Source organism: Musca autumnalis, unplaced genomic scaffold (assembly GCF_047663935.1).
Source record: "Musca autumnalis isolate F117 unplaced genomic scaffold, ASM4766393v1 scaffold_3, whole genome shotgun sequence".
In the NCBI taxonomy this organism is placed as follows: Eukaryota; Metazoa; Arthropoda; class Insecta; order Diptera; family Muscidae; genus Musca; species Musca autumnalis.
Window position 1 is genome coordinate 203,124,323 of NW_027411866.1, and position 21,912 is coordinate 203,146,234.

General features: G+C 38.1%; 1 long non-coding RNA gene across 1 annotated transcript; it reads left to right on the plus strand.

Annotated features, from left to right (window-relative positions):
- Nucleotides 1-496: 496 nt before the first annotated feature.
- On the plus strand, nt 497-5,607 carry LOC141398720 (uncharacterized). Its single transcript, XR_012411700.1, has 2 exons — nt 497-819; nt 5,556-5,607. It is a non-coding gene; the product is annotated as an uncharacterized lncRNA (long non-coding RNA).
- Nucleotides 5,608-21,912: the final 16,305 nt, after the last annotated feature.

Genomic DNA, 21,912 nt, shown 5'->3' on the forward strand with positions numbered 1-21,912 from the left:
TGATCACATCAAACATTTATTAAGGATTGTGGGAACACTTTACCCGGTTGTGGAGAATATGGGTGTGAAAAAGTGTTGCTTTAGCAACTTGCATCCCTAACTGCCCAAAGACCATTGTACAAACAAATGTTGTACATGCTTTTAGTTGAGATTTGGCCGCTGGAAAATCCACTTATAAAAATAGATTTTGGGAATTTATCAGCTCTCCAGCAGGCAAGAAATGTATTAAACTATCAGTGATCTCGTACTCTTGTGCATGCGGCTGTGTCATAATAAAGGTCATGACCACACACAAACACACTCACATGTCGCTGTGCTCAAAGGGTAGAAAAGACCACTTGAATGATAAGCAAGCAGCGCACTGCGGCTTTCCAATATTCTCTGTTTATTATTAGAAAAGATAAGAGTGATTGTAGTTGCATTAGGTTAAGTTACATTTTCGTAAGTAGTTTATAAGTAGTATTTTATTCAATAAATATCAGTGTTGTAAGAGCACTCACTAAGAACAGAACTCGTGTCTCTTCTTTTTACAGTGGTCCTTCGAGCCGGATTAAAAATAAAATATAGACACATGATCCTTCGAGAAAATTAGAATCAGTGGCAACATAATTAAAAAGAATAAAATATTGGAAAAATATAAAAAAAGGAAAAACGAAGCGGTTCTTCTCTAAAAAGGAAGTGAAGAACTAAGCACAAAAAAGACCCACAGGGCATATAAATATATAAAAAAATTAAAAAAGGACTACAGTGATCCTAATAAGAGAAAAACAAAATAAAACAAAAGCATAATATAAAACAAATTAAAAACGTGAAATTGAAGTACACATTTAAAGATAAAAAGGAGACAGACGCAAAAGGGCACACAAAATATAAATTGGAAGAGAGGACATATGGTAGTCCCAACTTAAAAAATAAACCTAAGAAAATAAATTGGAAAAGAGGACATAAAGTCCCGCTAAAAATTACCTTTTGAAAAGAGGACTATAAGAGTCCCAAACAAAAAAAAAAGTGGAAAAAGGGAAAAAGCCCCAAATAAAAATATATAAAGTACAAAAAAAAAGAAGTCAACCATGGAGACACATATTAACACACGGTTTGAGATGATGCGGCTTAGCATGGATGCATTTTTTGAAGGACAAAGAATAATGATGGAGCAAAGGCAGAGGCAAATTTAAAAGCCGTGTAGGCAAAATGAAAACGCCGCAAAGGCAAATTTAAGAGCCGTGAAGGCAAAAATGGAAACGCCGCGAAGGCGAAATTAAGAGCCGTGAAGGCAAAAATGGAAACGCCGCGAAGGCGAAATTAAGAGCTGCAAAGGCAAAAATGAAATAGCCGCGAAGGCAAATTTAAGAGCCGCGAAGGCAAGAATATAAAAACCGCGAAGGTAAAAATTTAAAAGCCGCGAAGGCAAGATTTAAAAAAGACCCAAAGAGGCAAACAGTTGAGAAAAGACCCAAGGAGGCAATTTTGAAAAAGACCCAATGAGGCAAAGTAAAGAAAAGACCCAATGAGGCATACATAGAAAAAGACCCAGAGAGGCAACAACTTGAAAAGACCCAATGAGACCAAGTAAAGAAAAGGCCCAATGAGGCAAAAAAGACCCAACCCAAAGAGGCAAAAAATAGAAAAAGCCGCGAAGGCAAACATTTAAAAAAAATACAAAAGAAATTTGAAAAGAGGACATGAGTCCCATTATAAAAACAAACACAAAAGAGGACGTACGTCCCAAAACTATATTTAAAAAAGTCTTCTCTACAAACGAAGTAGAAGAACTTTTCGGAAATGTTCCCGCCGGCAAGTCCTACAAACGTAGGATTTTTAGAATATTTCCACAGTCAAATGCAGTCGCATACCAGTGCCACATATACAACAACAAATGTGCTTCTGGCTACTGCCCAAGTCCGCGTTAAATCCCTGCATGGAGAATATATCACATTAAGGGCGTTACTGGACCAAGGATCGCAAATAACATCGGTATCTGAAGACGCAGCACAGCTACTACAACTACCAAAGAGGAAGGCGGACGAGAGGCTACGAGGTCTCGGAGAGACCATGGTGGGAGTAGCAAAATCAAAAATATTGCTGGAAATAAGACCAAGATTTTTCATCAATACTAAAATCAGAGTAGAAGCACTTGTTTTGCCGAAGTTAGCGTCAGCTCATCCGGATGCTAACTTCCAATACAATGTGGAAAAGTGGAAAAACATCAGCCTGGCAGATCCCAATTTAAATAGGTCAGAAAGGATCGACCTAGTGATTGGTGCTGACCTATTCCCGCAAATATTGGAAGAAGGAGTTCGTCACGAAGGAACGATTGTGGGACAGAACACAAAGTTGGGTTGGATTCTGTCTGGAACGATACAAATGAAGCCTTGGAATAGCAACGTGAGGTCTGCCGCTACAACAACGATTGAACGGTTTTGGGAAATTGAGGGGGTAGAGGATGAAAAAGCATTGGTTGATACTTTATGAGGAAACAACTCGGGTACACAGTTCAGGAAGATTTGTCGTCAGATTACCCTTTACTGAAAATAAGGAGTTGGGAGAATCGCATAAAAAAGCAATGGCGAGATTTTTAAGACTGGAGAAAAGACTGGAAGAATGTGCTGAGTTGAGAGAGGAATATGTAAGAACTATTAATGAACTTGTATCAATGGGACGTATGGTAATGGCAGATCCGACAAAACAAGCGAAATATTATATGCCCCATCAAGCAGTAATACGACAAACTAGTCTTACTACAAAGGTTAGAGTGGTTTTTGACGCATCATCAAAAACATCAAACGGAAAGTCCTTGAATGATATCCTTCTTACGGGCCCAAGACTACAGAGAGACATATTCGACATTATTACTAAATGGAGATCATGGAGATTCGTCATTTCAGCCGATGTTGAAAAAATGTTTAGACAGATAAACATAGCAGAAGAAGATCAGGATCAGCCGGTGCAACAATACAAACTCACCACGGTAACATATGGAACCGCTTCAGCACCATTTCTGGCAGTAAGGACATTAATAGAAACTGGAAACAGATGCCAAGATCAAGGAATTGCGGATAGAATCAGGGAAGATTTCTATATGGACGACCTTCTAACAGGAGCAAATTCAAAAAAGGAGTGCAGAAATATCCAGGAGAAAATATCACAACAACTAGAGGCTTACGGGTTCCATTTAAGAAAATGGATTGCAAACTCACCAGACGTATTGAATGCTAACTGCAACTGTTCATCTGAGGAAAATGAGGTTCTGTACATTCAAGAAGATGAATGTTTGAAAACGCTGGGGCTACAATGGAATCCAACAACAGATTGTTTTACGTTCAACATGGAGATTAACAACGAAGATAAGGTAACCAAACGATTGGCTTTGTCAAACCTGGCAAAAATTTTTGACCCTTTGGGTTGGTTAACCCCCGTGACGGTAACATCAAAAATACTCATACATCGCCTATGGACACAACCAATGGAATGGGATCAGCCTTTGGACGAGCAATTGAATGGAGAGTGGAAGCGATTTATGAACAGTCTGAAGGTGCTTAAGGACACGAAAATACCAAGATGGTTGGAGATATTACCAGCGAGTATGGTTCAGCTACATGGATTTGCAGATGCATCCGAAAAAGCATACGCAGCAGTGGTTTACCTTAAGGTCGGGTCGAAAATTACAATAGTGGCGGCAAAGAACAAGGTGAATCCAATAAAAAACAGAAAGACTCTGCCGAAACTGGAGCTTTGTGCAGCGCATCTTTTGGCAAAACTATTGCAAAAGATTAAAGGGGTATTGACAACGGATGCAGCAACCTATGCATGGAGTGATTCCATGATAACACTAGCATGGATCAACAACTCAAAGAATAAGGACAAATTCATAAGAAATAGAGTTGTGGATATCTTGGAACGAGTCCCTGAGGCGGAGTGGGGATATGTGAGGTCAAAAGAAAACCCGGCAGACTTAGGGTCAAGAGGCGTTTCCCCCGAGATAGTTGTAACTAGCGAGATATGGTGGAATGGACCTGAATGGTTAGCGAAAGATGAGCACGAATGGTCCAAAATACACGCAAAGTCAGCGGTGTCAGCAGCGACAAGAATTGCAGCGGGAAAAAATAGCGTGTATGAGAAAACTATGCAATTTTCATCATTCAAGAAGCAACAAAGGGTAATGGCTTACGTGCTACGATTCATTAAAAGATTGCGAGGAACTAAGGACGAAATAGATAATTTAACTGCGGACGAGTTACAAGAGGCGGAAATGAAAATAATTAAACTGCACCAGGAAATGGAATGGCCGGCTGAAATGAGACAATTGGAATCATCAGGAGCCGTAGACCATCGAAGCAAATTAGCTTCATTACACCCGCAGTTAGACAGATATGGAGTAATGAGAGTCGGAGGAAGACTTCAATATTATCCAGAAGTCGAGGTTAGCAGGAAACATCATCCGACATACCCATGTCGAAACATTGCATGGAGGAATTCGGGTAATGGAAAACATGATAAGAAGGAAGTACTGGATTATCGGTGCGAAGAGCAGAATAAAACTGTGTATAAGATGCTGCCCAAAATGTATACGCCATCGAGGTGAAGTAAGAAATCAGCAGATGGGTGAACTTCCAGCATGCAGAGTCAATATAAGTCAGCTATTTCAACATTGTGGGATTGATTATGCGGCTCCGATTCAGCTGAGGTGCTCCAAAACTAGAGGAACGAAATCGATGAAAGGCTATGTAGCTGTTTTTGTCTGCATGGTGACAAAAGCAGTTCATTTGGAGGCAGTGAGCGAACTTACAACTGAGGCGTTTCTGGCAGCTCTTAGGCTATTTTTTGCAAGGAGAGGAAAATCGAGCGATATTTACAACCCAACGAGACGGTTGTAGTTTTTATTACTCAAACAACCATCATATAATAGCTTGCCAATATACATATGTACATATCTCATCAAACAAACAAATTCCAAATATTATTTATTACTTATATTATGACAACTTGGACATATCTTAAATGTTCATCTCATTTTTTGATGACAGAAACGCTCTTCGAAGTGGCTGTACAGATACATAGATGTACAATCTTTAATTTTGGCAATGGCAATAACCTAAATTATGAACGACAACAACAACACCCACACACCCTAAAATTGTGTACACTTTTAAGATAGCCGGTCAAGCGATTTAGCTGGAGGCAAAATAAACAGTACTTGTGAGGCGTTGCTAGCCGGGCAGTTCATCATTCACAGCTACCCAGGCATGCAGCCATAACAGCGCTACCCACAACAATTAGCATAACAAATTTGTTCGCCATGTCCAAATTATGTTTAATAACTTTTCCTTCACTTAATTTAGTTTTTTTTTTTTTTTGCTTCTTCGTCTTCACATTCTACCATTAGTTCCGCACATGTGAAGAAATGGTGAAGTACTTCTGTATCTTTACATTTGAAGAATGGCGAGGAGGAGCAGGAGGAATAACAAACATTTACGTGGAGGTGGATATTGGCGAAAAAACTATGTCAAATTTCAATCATTATGCGGTGCTTTTATCGAATTTTTAAATGATTGCAGATCACATCCAACACAAAAAATAAATAAATAAAAAATTATGAAAAAAAGAAAACAATTAGTGATTTATGTTGTTAAAAGAACAATAGCTGAATGAAGTGGGGAGTAACCCTAACAAAACAATTCGAACACTTGGAAAAGAAAATAAAAAAACACAAAACTCTTAATTGTTGCTATTTTCGAAATAAATTACAACAAAATAAAAACAATCAACTCCTACTTCTCCTCTTCTTCTTCGAATAAATAATCATTAAATAAAAGTGGGTCAAGTTTGACGGATAAGTATGTCGGTGATTCCAGACAAGTGGTCCGTCCGTCCACCAACAAAAAAAGCAAAACAACCCGTTAGCCAGAAAAAAACGAAATTATTATGGAGTTTTGCTGCCATTTAGCCAATGTGTTCGATTGATCAAATGTTCAATCAATCATTAGAACAGCATAATCTGTTTTTTTGGATGGCTGCCGGTCACAAATAGCTGATGAAAAAAGAAAAGTCAATAATCGCTTCCTGTAGTTAATGCTTAAGTTCCACTTCATTGGATTTGATTTTTAGAAATCATTAGCCACTGCATAAATTTTATAGATTGATGATAAAGATCACAATTAACAAGTAAAAAGTATCAGTCGGCTTTGCCGACAGAGATATACCCTCAGCCTGTGTGAATTGCAGCTTTCATCTAACGACAGATCGAAAGTATTTAGAATGATGTGGCCCTTTTAGGACAATTGAACTTGCCGACAAAAATGTGGATTAGGTTTAAAGTTTAAAAGTGTTGCGGAAGAGGTACTTAAAGGAATGAACAGACATAGTCATCGTATAACTTTTGGACCAGTATGCCAGTAAGCAAGGACTTGTCTACGTAAAAGGACCACAACGAACAACATCGGTACATATGTCCAAAGGGTCTCCGAACGGACCCTAAACTGCACTTAGACACAAATGTTGAACTTTTTTGCGGGAGGTACCCTAAAAAGAGGGCCATTTTCGAAATTAAACTAAATTTGGACAAAATATTAGGAGATCCAAAGTTTGGACCAAATTCGTTGCCCCGTTCAAGAGATATCGTGCATAACATTTTGGTCACATTTTTAAATAGTGGAATAGTACCGGAAGCTGTGGACCAGTATTGTCCATCTTCGAACTGGAACTTCGAAGTTTGGACTAAATATGACGAAGGTAAAATTTTGAACCAAATCATATTCTAAGAACAAAATAGTGTATTTTAAAAATCTGAAAATATATATTGTTGTATCAACCATAAATTTCGTGTTAGGAACCATATTGGCGCAAAATATATTGTTGGGCCATCAATATATGTATATTTTCAGTTTTTACAATACACTATATTGTTCTTAGAATATGATTGCTCCTACATTATCTCTTCTCTGCGTGTAGGGGGTTTTTACAACTTTCGGGCTGTTTTCTCATGCAGTATGGACTTGCCCCTGCGAGGCAGCGAATGCAAGTTACTTCAATAAAAATCAAAGTGATTCGAGAGCAGGTCTTAAAGTGAATTTGTCTGCATAGTCCATATTCGAACATGATTTATATCTGTTAGATATATTAGGATTAGGACCAAATCGGTCACTCCCTTCAAGATGTATCGTGCGAATAATTTTTTATGCCCTCCACCATATGGAGGGTATAATTAAATTTGTCATTCCGTTTGTAACACATCGAAATATTCGTCAGAGATCCTATAAAGTATATATATTATTGATCAGCATAAAATTCTATGTCGATTTAACCATGTCCGTCTGTCTGTTGAAATCAAGATACAGCTTGCAATTTTAAAGATAAAGAGTCAATATTTGGTACAGAAGTTTTTATTACTTGTAGGATGGTTGATATTGAAAATGGGATATATCTCGTTTTGATATAGCCCCAATAGAACGGTACCTCCCGATTTTCGGTATTTTTAAGGTTTTAGCTTTATTATCCTACCAAAATGGCTGAAATTTGGTATTTAGTTATCGTTGGGTGTATAGAACTTTCCACCTGAAATTTGTTGGCATAGGTTCACGCCTTCATATAGCCCCCATAGAACGGTACCTCCCGATATTCGGTATTTTGAAGGTTTTAGCTTCATTTATTCCGCTTGGGAACATAGGGCTTCTACAACAGAATTCATCTTACTTTATCGTAACAAATATTTTTTTAAATTTTCAAAGTTTGTGTTTTGCTTTTCCATTTCATGCAATATCGTTCTTCGCCATGTGCTTCCTGGTCGTCCAGGACGTCTGCTACCTTGAGGGTTCCATTCTAGGGCCATTCTAGCAATACTATGCTGTATTGGCCTATCCATTTCCACTTCCTTCTTGTTATTTGGCGGATTATGGGTTCTTCACTTGTCATTATCCACAGATCAGAATTTGTGATTCGGTTTGGCCAAAATATACGACATATACGGAGGCATTTGTTCACGAATGCCTGTAGTCTATGGATCACATTTGTCGTAGTTTTCCAAGTTTCGCTACCATAAAGTAGGGTGGATTTTACACAAGCGTTGAAGATTCGTAGTTTCGTCTTCAGTGAAATTTGTGTGCCTCGCCATATTTTATTCAGTCGGCCGAAAGCTGCGCGTGCTTTACTGAGTCGGTTATTAACATCATTATCGATTCCTCCATCTTCTAATATTACGCTACCCAGGTAGCAAAAGGACGATACGTATTCTATCTGTTAATTCTCTATATGTATGTGCATATTTGTAGTGTTGTTTATCCGCATTGCTTTTGTCTTTTCTATGCTTACTTCTAAGCCCGTTTTTTGGCCAATTCGACGAGCTCGTTGAGTTTTTCTTGCATATCGGTAAATTTATGGGATAGTAAGCATTGCGAAGTCAAGGTCCTCTAGTTTCCGCTATATATTCCAAACAATTCCTCTTTTCTTGGATTCGAGTTGTAGCGTTATTTGATCCAACGTGATGGCAAATAGGAGCGGGGATAGAGGACACCTCTGTTTAACTCCTGTATTTGTTTCAAATAAATCGCTGGTTGTTCCGTTGTGGCGCACATGTAGTTTTGTGTTTGAATACATAGCTTTCATTAGATTTATTATTTTCTGGGGTACTCCCTTTTTCTTCAATGCCAACCAAATTGCACTTCGCCGTACAGAATCCAATGCTTTTTTGAAGTCGACGAATACCTTTTGTCCTTTCTCGCAGCTCTTTTGACTTTTTTCGCTAGATTGGAATATCTTGTTGGAAAAATGGGGTTGGTATTTTTTTGAATTTTCATATTATTACGCTCTTTGATTAAGTTCCACGTGTTTTCTGATATCCACACTTTTCTTTCTGTTTTCTCATTGTAATCAATTTTATTCTTCGCTATATTTACAATTGCTTTATACGTGTCATCCCATGTTATGTTTGTTTGCGGTACGCAATCTCTAAGCGCGTTTCCGACATCATCTCTCTTCTGGCTGATTTTCAATTTTGATACATTAAAGCGTTTTGGTATTTTGTTCTGACTCTTCTTATATATTCTCCTCAGCTTTATTTTCATAGTCGCAACCACTAGCTCATGGTCGCTGTCAATATCAGCACCTCTGTTGGTGCGCACGTCCATTAACGACCCTCTCCATTTACGGCCTATACAAATGTGGTCAATTTGATTTTTTGTGTAAGCATTTGGTGACGTCCATGTATATTTATGGATATCCCTGTGTGGAAATAACGAACCGCCTATAACCAGCTGAAATGTTTGACAAAATTCAATAAATCGTTCCCCATTGTTGTTTTTTATTCCCAAGCCGTGTTTTCCCATGATTTCGGATATGCCATGATTGTTACTGCCAATTTTTGCATTAAAGTCCCCTGTCAGTAGAAGGATGTCACGCTTTGCTACCTTATGGATAGTGGCAGTTAACTGATTGTAAAATTGGTCCTTGATTTCTTTTTCGGTGTCCTCAGTAGGTGCATAACATTGCACAATCGTAACATATTTTTTGACATCACTGTAGAAACGGGCCATTATGATACGTTCGGAAATTGGGCTCCATGAATAAAGAGTTTTACGCAAATCTTTGCTTATTATAAAGCCAACACCGTATTCGCTCCTTGTTTCATGCCCACTGAACTATATATGGTTTTCATTTGCGGAGATTATCTCGCCCTTTCCAGGCCATCGCATTTCGCTTACAAGCAATACGGCAATGTTGTATTTTTTTATCTGCTCCTCTAGTTGGGCAATCCTTGAAGGTTCCCTTAATGTGCGAACGTTCCATTGTCCTACTCTTATCCGATTTCGTTTGCTAAAGGTCGTCATCGTTCCGGTTGATTTAGTTTCTGTTTCTCTTGCATTAGTTTCAGTAATCGGTTTATGTTTCAGATAGATGAGTGATTGGTCCATCATATGATGGTACTGGGGCTGCCAGTTCGTAGCCACCATCCCGGCTATATGTATACACGTTTATATAGCGAGCCGTTTGATACAAGCAGACGCCCGCTCGCAGGAAACTAATGTCCCTATATGCGTTGTATTGGTTATTTTAGGGGCGCCAAATTCTCGCCTCGTCAAACCAGGGATCTTTGGCACTCGGACATTTACTCCGAGACTCTCCCCCCAGCTGCGCTGAGCTGTCCGCGACTGGTAATTAGTCTTCGTTGAGGATATAAAACGTTCCACCTAAAATTTGTTGGTATAGGTCCACGCCTTAATATAGTCTCCATAGAACGGTACCACCCGATATTCGGTATTTTGAAGGTTTTAGCTTCATTATCCCACCAAAATGTCTTCTTCATAAACGAAAGGAAACTAATTGTTCCATTTTACTTCAATACAACTCGTGGTGGAGGGTATAAAAAGTTCGGCCAGGCCGAACTTAACGCCGTTCTTACTTGTTTTTCCGAACATTTTTGAACTTTTGTTGGGGGATGTATCTGAAGGAGTGGACGGATATGGCTTATCTTCGAAATTAAACTATGTTTGGACAATATATTACGAAGGCCAAATTTTGGACCAAATCGGTTGATCCGTTTGAGTGTTATCTTGCGCTCCAGCCACTACACACGGTGTCATAGGGCTTTTTCCATTTTTCACGTTATTTTCTCAGGAAGTATAGACTTGCCCCTTATGAGACATGTACCGTCGTCCGCAGGGCAGTGAATACAAGTTTCTACAATAAAAATCAAAGAAATTCGAGAACAGGTCCTAAATTGAACTTTTCCGAAATTTTGTGTGGGAGGTATCCGAAGGAGTGGACCGATTGAGTCCATATTGGAAACTCGTCTAAATCTGGTAGAATTTTCATGATGTGCAAAGTGTGGACCAAATCGGTTACTCCTTTTCAAGAGTTATAGTGCGCACAAATTTTCCGAACATTTCCGAATTTTTGTGGAGGAGGCACCGGAAGGAGTGAACCGATACAACCCATCTTCGAACTTTAACTAAAGTTTGGACAAAATACTAAACAAGCCAATTTTTGGACCAAATCGGTTCATCCCTTCGGGAGTTATAGTGCGCACCAGCCAGCTAGACAGACGGACGGACATTGCTAAATCGACTCCAAATTGTCTGAAACGGATTTCGTCCAAACATACTTTGGGTCTAAAACCATAATTTCGATGAGGCACATTTTGCCCGTATGAAAGTGTATATACTACCGTTAGCATAAATGCTGAGGGAGGAGCAATTATGATTTTAATTTGAAGTTTAAAAGATTGAAGCTGTTATAGATTCCCGGAAAATCGAGCTTCGACTATATATAATTGTTTGTTATATAATTTTATTTTATATATCATATCAATTAGAAGTGGTTTGTGCGGAAACTTTTTCGGGGTTTGAATGGAATAAAAGTTAGCAAGTAGGAAATAATTTTTGATGAACATCCGCCTTGCACGCAAAAGATCTGCGGTGCGATCCCAGGACAGGCAACATCAAATTTTCAACCGTGGCAACATACCCCTCTTTGTAATGTTCGCGACATTTCCTGTGTATTTCAGCCATGTAAAACTTCTCTACGTGTCGTAATACCCTAGACAGACGGCAGCGTTAATTTGAATTAACTGCCCTAATTCAAATTAATTCGTGCATTATCCACATTCTTAATGCACAAAATCAAAGGAAATTTAAACTGAATTTAGCAATTTCGATATGGCAATGCTGTTGAAAATCAATTGTCTTTTGTCAAATTTCCATGTTTAAAAAATAAAAAAGGGAAAGCAAATCTGCAATTTTCGCGTTTCTTCAAAATAAGTAGTGGTCTTTCGCGAATAGAATAGCAGCTAATCGTTTTTCACGCCTTCTAACAAATCTCTTTTTCGAATTTTTATTTTCACAAAAAATTTCATTACCCACCATACCAATTCTATCGAAAATTATATCTTCCTCGAATGTTTTTTAAAGTTTTGCAATATTTTTATAATATTAAAAAGACTCAAAAATATCGCGAATAATAATTTATTTTTCCTTCACCGTGGTGAAAAAAGATCAGAGATAGAAAGTGTATTTGTTTCGCATATTTTGGCGAACTTTTGTAAAGCTTTATGAAATGGTCTGCTGGGTACAAACAAACAACACAAACAGCTGTTTCATAAATGCAGATACTATCGTCTGTCATGGTGAAAAATTAATTCAAATTAGGACATTTATAATGCAAATTAACTCTGCCGTCTGTCTAGGGTATTAGACACACGGTTCGGAAACGATGACAAACAGTAGCTCCCATATCATTGAACTAATATGATGTGAACTAATATGGTAATGAAATAATAAGGCATTGATTGGTCCAATCCTTCTGGAGCCTCCCGCACAAAATTTCGGATAAGTTTAGTTTAAAACCTGCCCTCGAATCGCTTTGATTTTTGCTGTAACAACTTGTATTCTGTGTCACCCCATTACGACGGTACAAGTTTTTTTAGGGGCAAGTCCATACTTCCTGAGAAAATAGCCCAAAAGTTGTTAAAAACCTCTATGGCACAATATGCAGTGGCTGTAGTGCACGATAACTCTCGAACGGATGAACCGATTTGGCATTCATATTTAGTCCATTCACTGACCTCCCCGTGGCGTCACCTGGGAAACTGTCTTTAACACCCGTTAAAAGTAGTAAGCTAACATGTGCCGCACTTTCACCCATAAGAACGTTATAAACTTGGGTTCGGGCGTCGGGTTAGTAACCCTCCCCTAGAAAAAAAAACAGTCTACTATGAAAAACGAAAGAAAAGAAAAACAAACCCCTCTAAAGTTGACGAACCCGCAAACGTTTTAAGGACCATGATATGCCAATCTACACCTGGAATGTTCGCACTCTTTATAAAGAAGGTGCAGTTTACGCACTGGCAGGGGTACTTGAAAAGTACAAGGTCGATATAACTGCCATACAGGAACTATGATGGATTGAGGAAAACGTCACAACGACACACAAAGGTGACGCACTGTATTATAGCTGCCATGACACAAAGCAAAGCATTTTGGTTGCGGATTTGTAGTTAGTCGGAGTTGAAAACATCTGGTCTCCAGCCTCACCCCAGTGAATGAAAGACTCGCTGCAATTCGATTAAAAGCAAAATTCTTCAACATTAGCTTTATCTGCGCTCATGATCCAACCGAAGACAAGGACGGACAGACCAAACATATATTTTACGAGCGCATAGAAGAAACTTATGACCGTTGTCCTGCCCATGACGTTAAAATTATTCTATATGATTTTAATGCCAAAATTGGAAAGGAGAATATCTTTGGCCCAACGGTCGGGAAATTCAGTCTCCACAGTGAAACATCTGACAATGGTATGAGGCTGATAGACTTTGCAGCTGCAAAAAACATGGTAGTTAGCAGTACCTGATTTAAGCATCTCGATATTTACAAGGGCACCTGGCTGTCGCCAGATCAAAGAACAAGAAATCAAATTGATGACGTTGTGATAGATGGAAGACATTCATCGAGCGTGTTGGATGTACGATCGTTCCGAGGAGCAACCATAGACTCGGACCACTATCTTGTTACAACAAAGGTACGTACTAAAGTTGTGTAGTTCCGTAACGAACTAGTTCCAAGAAACTATTCCGGACAAGGAACTATTGGAATTATATCCAGCTCTTGCGTTTATATAGTTCATATAGTTCCTTTCGTTTTTTCTCGTTCCCTCAATTTAACGCCTACGTCGATCTTTTTTTCTTTCTTTTTGCTGTTTGTTCGCTGCAATTTATTTTTATGCCAATTTATCCACCAAACAATGAAAACATATCGGTCTCGGAATTCAGAACGAAAAAAAAAACAAAGAGCGGCGAAAGAGAACGATTCGTTGAACTATTTCGGTCTCGGAACTATTTGGAATGAAAAGAACGATGAACGAGAAAGATTCGTTGAACTATATCGATCTCGGAACTATGGAACTACTTTAAAGAACTAGTTCCTTTTAAGAAAAGGAAAGATCAATCCGCTCCGGGAACTTGATTGCCCAACTCTAGTACGTACCCATCTAAACGTAGCAAATAAAGCAGGAACAGACACAAAACTGAAGTTGGTGGAGGCAGCTTACCGATGCCTCCACCAAGGAACACATGGTATGATCAGGAGTGTCGTGCAACTACCGAAGAGAAAAATGCGGCATATAGGGCTACTCTACAATCAGTAGCAACTCGTAGCCCTCAAGAGAGGTATAGGGAGAAAAGGAGAGAGGAAGAACGTCTTTTCCGCAGAAAAAAGAGAGAATTGGAAAAGCAGGAGTGTGAAAAACTCAAGATGTACAGGAGTCAGAATGAAGTCCGAAAATTCTACCAAAGAATGAAGCATCAAATTGATGGCTTTGGTACAGGCGCATCCTCCTGTAGAGACCAGCAAGGTAATTTGGTAACTGATACAGAAAGTGTGCTCAGGATATAGAAGGGACATTCTTCCAACTACTGGTATCCAATACCAACGAAGACATCGAAGATACCACATATCCAGTCCCAGAAGACGGTATTGAATGTATACCGCCCGGCCAACATGAGATAAAGACAGCCATAAACCGGCTGAAGAATAATAAGGCTGTAGCAGCCCGTGGCTTTCCAGCCGAGCTGTTCAAATCCGGAGGCTACACGCTGATAAGGTGTATGCATCAGGTAGTTAGCACCATTTGGCAGGAAGAACGTGTACAGGACGATTGCAACGCGAGCATCCAATGCTCCCTATTGCATAAACGATAGTATCAGGCATATTGTGTGAGCCTATTGTCAATTAAATAATTGCACCCTATCAGTGCGCCTTTAGATCGGGCAATTTCACCATTGATCAGATTTTTAACTTGAGACAAATCCTGGAAAAGACCCAAGAAATGCAGATCGACACCTTCCATCTTTTGTCGATTATAAAACAGCCTTTGGCAGCCATATTCGTTCAAAGGGGTTACAAGCAATGTCTCATTCGGCTTTTTAAAATGACATTAACTGATATTCGGTGCTCAGTTAAAATAGGAAAGAACCTCTCCGAAGGAAAGAACCTCTCCGAAGTTTATTACCAACAGAGGTTTCAGACAAGGAGACGGCCTGTCGCGTGATCTCTTCAACATCCTGCTGGAAAAGGTCATACGAGACACGAATGTCAAAAGAAGGAGGACATGTTACTTGCTAATGCGAAAGACTTTTACATCATGGGTCGATCGGTAAAGGAAGTAACTGACACCTTTGCAAAAGTCACAAGGGAATCTGCTAAAGTCGGTCTGGCAGTAAACGGCGATAAAACCAAGTTGATGGTATCGACACGTAATATGTCCACAGATCTCGCACCATCTGTGAATGTTGGTATCTACCATTTTGAGGTAGTAAAGGACTTCGTCAACCTCTGCACCGCCATAAACACAAAACAAACAACACCAGTTGTAAAATACGAAGAAAAATAGTGTTGGCCGATAGATGCAAATTTGAGCTAAGTAAGCACTTTAAGAATAAAACCACATCTCGTCAAACAAAACTAGCACTTTACAAAACGCTGATACTCCTCGTGCTATTTTATGGTTCCGCATGGGTACTTGCGCAAGCAGATAAGGCAGTGCTTGGTGTGTTCGAGAGCAAAATGATACGAAAGATTTACGGGCCAATCTGCGTTGACGGCGAATATCGACGTCGTATGCACAAGAAGCTGTATCAACTGTACAACGACATCAATATAGTTGAACGAATCGAAATACAACGATTGCGATGGCTAGACCATGTTATAAGAATGATGGATGATGAACCAGCTAAAAAGACGTATAAATACGGACCGTATTGAGGTTCACGCAGATCTGGGAGGCCAAAGGTTCGTTGGAGTGAACAAGTCAATCGAGACATCAGAAAGCTACATATCCCAAATTGGGAAAATACAGCAGCAAACAGAGAGGATTGCAGATCTTTTCTTAGTTCGGCTTATGGAACAAATGTTCTGAAAAAACCAGCTGTGTAAATAGGTGCGCACGACAACTCTCGAAGGCAGTAACCGGAATATTTCTGCGAATCTTAGATAAAGTTTCCCACAAAACTTCAACATTTATGAGTGCAGTTTAGGATCTGTTCGAAAATACTTTGGATATATATGCTGACATTACTTCTAGTGGTCCAAAATTTGAAGGAAATAAATGACTGGAGGGCCGCTTTCTATCAAAAAAGAAATACGTGTCTTTATGTCTCTCCCCCGTAACACTTTTGAGCTTTAATCTAAATATATTTTTGTCCGCTAGTTCATACGTCCAAAAAGGGCCAAAAAACCTGAAATCCTTCTTATACGTAATTATTGAGGAAAGGGATTTCGGTTGTTACTCCTCTTGGGAGCGTAGGGTTTCCACAAAGCATCACCATCTCACTCGATTGGTTGTCGTTGTTTTTGCATCTTCCCATGTAAGGTTATTTTGTCTTGTCTTATTCTTAGGTCGACATCGATTTCGTGACCCTTGGAGATTCAAGCGCCATTCTGGATATGCTATGAACATCTTTTCTTAAGGTGTGTCCAATCTATCTCATTTTCCTACGTTTAATCAGATCTTTTATGTGTTCCTAGTTCGTTAGGTTCCACAATTCTATGTTACTTATGGTGTTGGCAATGCCGGAATTTTTAAATAATTCTAAATTAATGACTACAATACGCTCCATACATGTTGTAATCTTTTTGCATTCTAGCAAAATTGGCTAATTATGATGTCCAACTAATTGCGAATTTTCAAGTACATAACTCTAGGTGTGCCCATGTGGTACGCAGGTGTAAACAACGGCTTTACCGTCACATTTCATTTGATGTTTTAATTAACATAGAATGTGACAGCATCTTTGTTTGCTTTTTTAAAAAGTTAATGGTGTGATTGTTAGCGATGGCTAGAAGATATTCTATCGGTTGCTAGAGAGAAGATGACTAAACAAATTGTTATGAGTTTTTATGACAGTCTTATAAACAGTAGTCTTTCAACATCGTGAACTTATAAAAAATATCTGGTAATTTATGTCATTATCAATCGATTGAGCCACATACATACATATATGCAAATATCAAACGTCATTTTATATTTTCTTTATCAAATAGTTCTATAATTAGATACCTCAGTTCTAATACCAATAGATGGTATTGAATTTATGCCGCTCGACCAAGATGTGGTAAAGACAGCAATAAACCGGCAGCAGGAGCCGACGGCTTACCATCCAATCTGTTCAAAATGGGATTGTTGTTATATGGGATTAGGTAGTAAATCTGTTGAACCTAAGGAAAGCAACATAATAGATCAAAATATTGGCAGATGTGGGAGTGGCGTGCTCCTAAAGACGAAAAATGTATCCCAATTTTGGAAGATACGTAATTTTTGCAAATTTCCTTCTCCAGAAAAGCAGCTATTTCTCAGAAACTATGTCAGATATTGTGTTCATTTTTTTCATGTAGATAGGTTTTTAATAAATTACATAGCGTTTTTTAATCAGTGGATTATTTTTTTCAATTCTGAAAAAACATAAATTTAAAAAAAAAAAATGTTTCAAACATTTTTTAAAAAATGTCCATTTTTTTGTAATTTTTCTATAATTTTCTAAAGTTTGTTTTATGGTTCGTTTATTGGGGCTTTACCTTATTTAAATAGTTAGAAGAAATGAAAAAATTAAAAAACACTTATATATTGATACAAAAGTTCAAATGACCTTGTAATCCTCCGCAAACGCTAGAGCGGCTTTTGATGTGTCGGAAAACTGAAAAAAATAAGTAAAAACGTGTTAAGTTCGGCCACCATAAAATATTCTGAAGTAAAACGGAATAATTATTTTCTTTCCTGTCCACAATTTTAGGAGGAGATATTCCGTGACCACTTATACCTAAATAAGGTAAAAAAATTATTCAATCGTTCGGGAAACTTTTATGAGGCTAAATCAGAGTATGGACCTATGGTTTTGGAGGAGAAGTTTTCGACCACTGGGAAACTCAAATGTCGAATTGCAGATACTTGGATCAAAAACACTGTGCAACATTTTTAAGGTGTTCTTGTGCAAACAATTCGAACTCAGGATTTTTTGAAAGTACAGACCCAAACGACAAGAAACCCTAGTTTGGTTTTGTTGTGTCAGATCCAGCTCGGATTTTATGGCCCCATCTAAACGTGGTTAAATATTGAGTTTTTAAAGAAATTCGGGGCTATATCTCTGAAACCAATGCGAATCTTCTTCTGACCTCTGAAGCAAATTTGTAGATAAGGACAAGAATAAAATATTTGGAGATATAATAAACTCGAAAAACTACATTTATTGCCTCAATTTTCAAAATATATGCAAAAAATACACAATTTTTATGCATTTCGCACCGTATCTCCAAAACCGTTAATTTTTTCTGAATATTTTCTTTTGGAAAAATATTCCCTGGAATGTTATACACAACTCTTCAGAACATGTCATTGTTGTAAAATGCCTCTATGCTGTTGTTTTCAGTACATTTTTCAACGACGATTTAATAAAAATGCCAATAATGTAGTGAAATCCGAAATGCGAGCAAAAACTGTTGATGTGAACTGTGTTTGAAATACGTGTTGTAAAAGATATGATGCTAAATACCGCTGAAACAACATGAAGTAAGCATTTTAGAGTTTCAGAATGTTCTAAAGAATTGTTGAGAACTTTATTTGGAAGATTTTTGCAAAAGGTTACTTGGTTCAACTCCCAATAGTTTAGCCGATACTGACCAGAATTTCAGCAATTATGTAAATTTTTCTATATTTTATAGATTTTGATGCCCTAGATGGAGTTTTTCCTATGTGGCTTTCTCAAAAGATAAGTTCTACTAGTTTAGGGCTACAATATTGCTAAAGGCAGCAAGGCCAAATTCCTATTCGTTTCTGAGATAAAGGCCTGATAAATGCAAAAAAGTGTAGATTTAGCACGGTTTAGATGAGACCATAAAATCCGAACTGGATCTGACAGGACAAAACCCTACTATGGTTTTTATAGTGTAAATATGTACTTCCAAAAAATGCATAAGAGAAGTTGTTTGCATTTTCAGTGTTGCATAGTGAAATTGTAGCTAAAATCTTCAAAATACCGAAAATCGGGAGGTACCGTTATATGGGGGCTATACCAAAAGAAGGACCTATGTTGACGGCTATTTAAAAACATGAACCTATATTGACAGTTTTTGGTGGAGATGTTTTGTGATTACTGGGAACCTCAAATGTTAAATTGCAGGTAGTTCGGTCAAAAAATTTAGCTGCGATCCCCAAAATGCAGAAAATCGGGAGTTGCCGCTATATGGGGGCAATACCAAAACATGCACCTATGTTGACAGTTTTTGGTGGAGATGTTTTGTGACTACTAGGAACCTCAACTGTCAAATTACAGGCAGTTCGGTGTAAAAATTTTTCTGAAATCGTCAAAATACTGAAAATCAGGAGTTACCTCTATATGGGGGCAATACCAAAACATGCACCTATGTTGACAGTTTTTGGTGGAGATGTTTTGTGACCACTAGGAACCTTAACTGTCAAATTACAGGGAGTCCGGTGTAAAATTTTTGCTAAAACATGCACCTATGTTGACAGTTTTTGGTGGAGATGTTTTGTTACCACTAGGAACCTTAACTGTCAAATTACAGGCAGTCCGGTGTACAATTTTTGCTAAAATCCTCAAAAACCGAAAATCGGGAGGTACCGCTATATGGGGGCTATACCAAAACATGCACCTATGTTGACAGTTTTTGGTGGAGATGTTTTGTGACTACTAGGAACCTCAACTGTCAAATTACAGGCAGTTCGGTGTAAAAATTTTTCTGAAATCGTCAAAATACTGAAAATCAGGAGTTACCTCTATATGGGGGCAATACCAAAACATGCACCTATGTTGACAGTTTTTGGTGGAGATGTTTTGTGACCACTAGGAACCTTAACTGTCAAATTACAGGCAGTTCGGTGTAAAATTTTAGCTAAACTCTTCAAAATACCGAAAATCTGGAGGTACCGCTATATGGGGGCTATACCAAGCCATGGACAAATGTTGACAATTTTTGGTGGAGATATTTTGTGACCACCTCAACTGTCAAATTACAGGCAGTTCGGTGTAAAATTTTTGCTAAAATCCTCAAAAACCGAAAATCGGGAGGTACCGCTATATGGGGGCTATACCAAAACATGCACCTATGTTGACAGTTTTTGGTGGAGATGTTTTGTGACTACTAGGAACCTCAACTGTCAAATTACAGGTAGTTCGGTCAAAAAAATTAGCTGCGATCCCCAAAATGCAGAAAATCGGGAGTTGCCGCTATATGGGGGCAATACCAAAACATGCACCTATGTTGACAGTTTTTGGTGGAGATGTTTTGTGACTACTAGGAACCTCAACTGTCAAATTACAGGCAGTTCGGTGTAAAAATTTTTCTGAAATCGTCAAAATACTGAAAATCAGGAGTTACCTCTATATGGGGGCAATACCAAAACATGCACCTATGTTGACAGTTTTTGGTGGAGATGTTTTGTGACCACTAGGAACCTTAACTGTCAAATTACAGGGAGTCCGGTGTAAAATTTTTGCTAAAACATGCACCTATGTTGACAGTTTTTGGTGGAGATGTTTTGTTACCACTAGGAACCTTAACTGTCAAATTACAGGCAGTCCGGTGTACAATTTTTGCTAAAATCCTCAAAAACCGAAAATCGGGAGGTACCGCTATATGGGGGCTATACCAAAACATGCACCTATGTTGACAGTTTTTGGTGGAGATGTTTTGTGACTACTAGGAACCTCAACTGTCAAATTACAGGCAGTTCGGTGTAAAAATTTTTCTGAAATCGTCAAAATACTGAAAATCAGGAGTTACCTCTATATGGGGGCAATACCAAAACATGCACCTATGTTGACAGTTTTTGGTGGAGATGTTTTGTGACCACTAGGAACCTTAACTGTCAAATTACAGGCAGTTCGGTGTAAAATTTTAGCTAAACTCTTCAAAATACCGAAAATCTGGAGGTACCGCTATATGGGGGCTATACCAAGCCATGGACAAATGTTGACAATTTTTGGTGGAGATATTTTGTGACCACCTCAACTGTCAAATTACAGGCAGTTCGGTGTAAAATTGTTGCTAAAATCCTCAAAATACCGAAAATCGGGAGGTACCGCTATATGGGGGCTATACCAATAGATGAACCTATTTTGAAAATTGTTGGTGAAGATATTTTGTGACTACTAGGAACTTCAACTGCAAAATTACAGGCAGTTCGGTCAAAAAATTTAGCTTAAAAACAAAAAATACCGAAAATCGGGAGGTACCGATATATGGGGGCTATAACAAAATATATATAACCCATCTTCGAACTTCACCAGCCTATGTGAACAAGACACTCGGGTGTAAAAATTTAGCGCTCTAGCTCAATTATTGCGAACGCGTATTTTAAGACATCGTCTACCTCGGCGTCATCATAAATATAACAACCAACATCAGTTCTAAAATAAAAAGAAAACAATAACAAAAAATAACACTTTACACACTGACACTATTCATGCTAACGCATGGTTCGAAAACTGAATAGTGTTGATCGATATAGTACAAATTTTGAACCTAATTGATGTGCGGTTGGAATGTTACTATATGCAATAGGGTTTTGATTTTGACATTTTTTCTCAAAAATGCCTAATATAACATTCATTCCATTTCATTATAAAAAAGGTTCCGCACAAACCACTCTGCAAAAAAAAAATTTAAAAAATACTATGAAATGAAAAAATTTTTTCTCAAAAAATTATTTCCTTTTGCACGAATGAATGACCTTTTGCTGTTATGACAAAAGTAACTTTTATTTCACATAAATATTGAAAAAAGTCCCCCACAAACCACTTTTAATTTTTATGATATATGAAATAATTTTATTTATAATATAAAATGATATATATATAAAATAGTGAGAACCCAACTGTCATATCATTTCGGTTATGTGTGCCCCTATACCTTGTTT